This window comes from Triturus cristatus, chromosome 3_1 (assembly GCF_964204655.1).
Source record: "Triturus cristatus chromosome 3_1, aTriCri1.1, whole genome shotgun sequence".
NCBI classification, from domain to species: Eukaryota; Metazoa; Chordata; class Amphibia; order Caudata; family Salamandridae; genus Triturus; species Triturus cristatus.
This window is the reverse complement of record NC_140583.1, coordinates 637,848,000-637,852,736: the sequence shown is the minus strand read 5'-3', so window position 1 is coordinate 637,852,736 and position 4,737 is coordinate 637,848,000.

Below are 4,737 nucleotides of genomic sequence, written 5' to 3'. Positions count from 1 at the left end.
ATCCACAGAAGCAGTTAGTCAAATCAGTTTTCATTTAACCACTAGTAGAAATTATGTTAATTCGCTAAAAAGGTAAGATTCTTATCTTTAGGCTTCTGTTCATTGCATGTAGTGCTGTAGATTCACATGCTCTACATACTCCTACCATCTAGTGTTGGGCACATGTACAAAATGGTTTTCTTTAAATAAGTCTTAAGAGGTATAGTGACTCCTATGGCTGGTAATACAAATGGGCATCAACTTAATTATTGTTTTCCTACATGGTGGGTGAGGATGGAGCATTAAACTGCTGAATGAGGACCATACAGTGAGAAAAAGGTATGAAAAGAAAAGAAAGAAAAAAAAATCTGCAACAACCGAAGGCTTTAAGGGAAAAGGGTAGGCAGAAGTAACTACAGCTCTAACCACATGGCACTTATAGGGTAAGTCCCAAAGTAGCTTCAAGCCCAATCACAACTCTGAATCCGCTATGCCGACAGTCCCTTCAAACAGCAGCAGATGAAAGCGGCTTCTCGCCCTCATCCTGTCAGACCTGACCACCGCCTTCGACACGATCACACAAGGAGCACCTCTACAATATAGGTGCCAGCAAGGCTCTACCCTGGTTTGCCTCCTTTAGCAACTGCTCCTTTCAGGTAATTTCTCCTTGCTCATCTTCGCCTAAACTATTGGAGCATGGGGCCTCATTGGCTAAACCACATTCTTTTCAACAAGTACGTCATGCCCTGGCAGATTGCGAAGTCCTTTTGGGGTCTCCATTGTACCATACGCAATGATAATCAACTTATTATCTCCTTAGCCAGCTGGATGACAATTGTTTTAAAGTTAACATTAATAAAACCATGATCCTTCTGTTCGTTAAGTATTCAGGGGCCGCCCCAGTCGCGCAAAATAGCAATATAAAAAACCTATGTATTTGGCTTGATTCCCTCTCTCACAGGCTATATTTGGCCTCCTAAGACGCTTAAAAACCCATTATCGGCTTCTTCCAACTCAAAAATTCAACAGTTGATCATTCAATCTCTCATCCTGTCACACCTCAACTACTGTAACATCCTGTATATGGGTTAAAAGAAATCCACATTAAAGAGGCTGCAATTGGTACAAACCCACTGTAGCTGGATTAATGTTCTCCCTTCTGAAGTTCTGCTCTTCCTTTAGGCCCCTCAGAAGCTTCACTGACTGCACATGGAGAAGCACATTCAATTTAAAGTTCTTAACACGGCTCACAAGATCGGGCATGCTTCTGGAGCCCCGTTATCTCAAAACTTATGTTCCCTATCTTCCCACCAGAGCACCTATATTCAAGAGAAAGAAACTGGGAGGTTCCATCGCCTGCCCCCTGATCTAAGGAATAACTAGTCATCTTTGCTTCAGGAAAGAACTCAAAACATTGCTGTCTGCTACCTAGGTTTCTCAGTGGCATCCCCACCTCTTGTAGCATAATGTCGGTAAACTATGGTCATCACTGGGGCAGCCATGCACTTTACAAATATTAACACGAGTAACATTCACTTTGGCATGTGTAGCACATGCTCTGAATAGAATGTAAAGCAGCAGCTGTTGGGTTATTACCCAGAAAGGCCACAAAGACTGTTTGTGTAGAATGTGGCCTTGGTGTACCAGTGAGCTGCCTTATGGCCTTCGCTTAGGTTTGACTACCAGCGAGCAACCCCTGCTTTAGAAATGGCACAGAACTTCTGTTTAGAGTAGGCAATACATAATTTGCTTTTACAAAGTGATTTTGCCTTAATGTCATACATGATAGCCCTCTTTACATCCAGTGTGTGGGGGGCTCTGTGCTCGAGCAACCCCCGCTTTAGAAATTGCACTGAACTTATGTTTAGAGTAGGCAATACATAATTTGCTTTTACAAAGTGATTTTGCCTTAATATCATACAGGATAGCCCTCTTTACATCTAGTGTGTGGGGGGCTCTGTGCTACCGAGTCTGGGAAGTTGTTCAATTGTCTGAGGGGGAGAGATTACCCCGAGTAGAACATGTTAGTTGAAGGAACCCTGTTAGCATGGACCTTGAAAAAGGGCTCTGCCAGCATGAGCTTTTATCTGTCTGACATGCCTGAGGGAAGTGATTGTGACTACAAATGTCATTTTCCAAGATTAAAATTGGAGGGCAAGAATGAAGGGGTTCAAAAGAGGCCCCCATGAGGAACTACACTGAGGCTCCAGGATGGGACTGGGTGTACCCTGGGATGGATAACCCTCAAATCTTTCCATAAGTGCGTTCAGTGTTCAAGTTCTGCAAGTACGCTGCCGAATTGATGTACATGCCAGGCCTGTGCATTGTAAATGAAACAGGTTAACAGACAAAGTCCTGCACTGTTGACTTTAGGGGAATCGATGTGTTTGGTTAGGCAGTAGCGGACAAACCTCTTCCATGTTACCCAAGCACGAATGGAGGGACGGCAAGTCTGAGGATGGACAAATATTCAGGACGCAAATTGTAAGCCAAAATCTAGGACCTCAGAAGCAAGATTTCCAGGTTGAGCTGCCTGGGATGGGGATGCCAGATTGCACCCTGGTGTTGGTTGAGAAAGTCCAGTCTACTGGGGTGCTTCTTGTGTGAGACTACAGATAACTCGAGGAGTTTTGTGAACCACAGATGCCAGACCCACGAGGGAGCCACACAGGTGAGGGTAGTCTTAAAAAAATTCGTATGGGAGAGGTGGAAAAAACATAAGCCAATATCCCAGACCAGTTTATTCATTGTATATTTCCCATGGACTGTGGGTGTGGAAACCTTGGAGGGGGAAGCTTGGGCATTTGGTGTCTGCTCCCAGAAGGTAATCTGCTAGCAGGTGCGCTTTGTGATTGCTCAATGCGATGTATTGCCCCAATGGCAAGGTTTGGGGAGTGTGGAGTGCTCAGCGGGGCAGAACTCCTAGATGTTTGGTAACGAGCTCCAGGCAGTAGCCCTACTCTACACTGGAAAGAACTGTGGTCTGATCACTGAGTCAATACCCATGTGCATAACCATTCATTAGAGGAATCCCTATACCTCGCGACTCAGACCCTCCCATACGCACTATTGAAATGGCCCTAAGCCTTTGGTGTTGCTGCCTCTGGTAGGAGGTTGAGAAGTCTGGAAAGGTCCGCTTAGCTCAGGTACACAATGAGCGTAGGCACTTGCGTGGCTATTGATCTTTCTTTTTCAGCACATGATCAACTTGAGGGCTGAAGATGCGTTTCCCCACAAAAAAGCAGGTTGATCAGATCCTGCTGGACTTCTGGCTTGAAGCCAAAGAAAAAAAGCAAGCATGCCTGTGGCTCAAGACAGTGGTATTTATGCCTCTGGCAGCAGTCAGCCGCATCAAGAGCAAACCATATAGTGATGTTGGAGACAGTTCGTCATTCAACTACTAGCTCTCCTGTGCCTATTGTATGTATTGGTCAGGCAGATGCTATTTTAGGTCTCCCATTTCCTCCCACTGGGTATGGCCAGTACTAGACAAACCACTCATAAGAGTAGGCTTCTTTCCAATGAGTCGCTGAATGTGACATCCGCATTCCTTCCCGCATGGATCTTACTGACTGGCGACAGCATGCTCTATGCTTTTGCCAGTTTACGGGCTGTGTACACTACAGTCTGGCAGGAGAAAACCTCTTATGTAGGGTGGGTCAGAGTGAGGGATTGTATTTCAACCCATAGGGCTACGACCCTGGCCTTGACTGGGTCTTTGAATACCTACTGCATAGGCTTAACAATCCCTATGTAAGCATGGGCAGAAATTGTGTGGGAAAGTCCTGTACCTGAAACTCCTCTTCTGGAATTGCATGCATGTCCACCTACTGAAAGGTGGCAGCACTGTGGATTCCCTTGTGGTGAGGTGGTATTGTTGGGAGGGTATTAGGCAGAGTAAAGGTCTGGGTCGTCACCTGCAGGGACAGCCCCACAACTGTCCCAATGGTCAGTGATCCAAGGGCTCCAATACCCATAGAAAGAATGTGGCAAGCCCTCTGGCAAATGTGGTAGAAGAGCAGGTGTGGGGGCAGCGGAATGGTGCCCCTTGCATGGACGTTTAAGCTTGAGGTGGAAAGGGTTCCAATGCCAGTTGCTCTTCCAAACTGCTTGCTCTTGAAGTAGTGTATCGTGCAACTCCGGGGAAGGTTTTGCAGTGATTTTCTCCACCTAAGGATTAATGAAGTCTTCTCTTGAAGGCACTGGAAGAGTCAGCAACTTGTGAGCATCAGATTTTAATGTGGATGGCCGAAGGCAGTTTCAGGTCCGATGTGCCAGTCGGTGCAGGCACCAAGACGCCAGAAATAGAGAGCTGTTGGCGACAAGGTGGGCCAGGTCTGGGGTGGCTGCTAGGTGCCCGGTTCAGCTCCAAAGCCTCAAGTCAGTGCAGGCCATGGCTGGGAAGCAGTGGTGGCCCGAAAGGCTGTCGCCTTCATTGTGGGCTCAAGACCCTGGGGGTGGAGAGTGACTTGGTGGTGGGAACTAGTACTCCAGTTTTCTCCAGATACTGGCACGATGTAGGCTGAAGGGGATCCGGGACCTCCAAGTCTGAGGGAGAATCAGGTTCACAGCTGCTGGATGCAAACTGTTCTACCTTGGTCTCTCTACTACATCTTCCCCGAAGATGTTGGTGGTATAGTCTCTGCTGTTCCATGCGGCACTGAGCAAGTTGCTTATCGACCGTTCCAGATAGTCTTCTTAGAGCAAGAGGAGCAGGAGGCTCCTTTATCCTCCAGCGACAGGCACAAGTTAAAAACT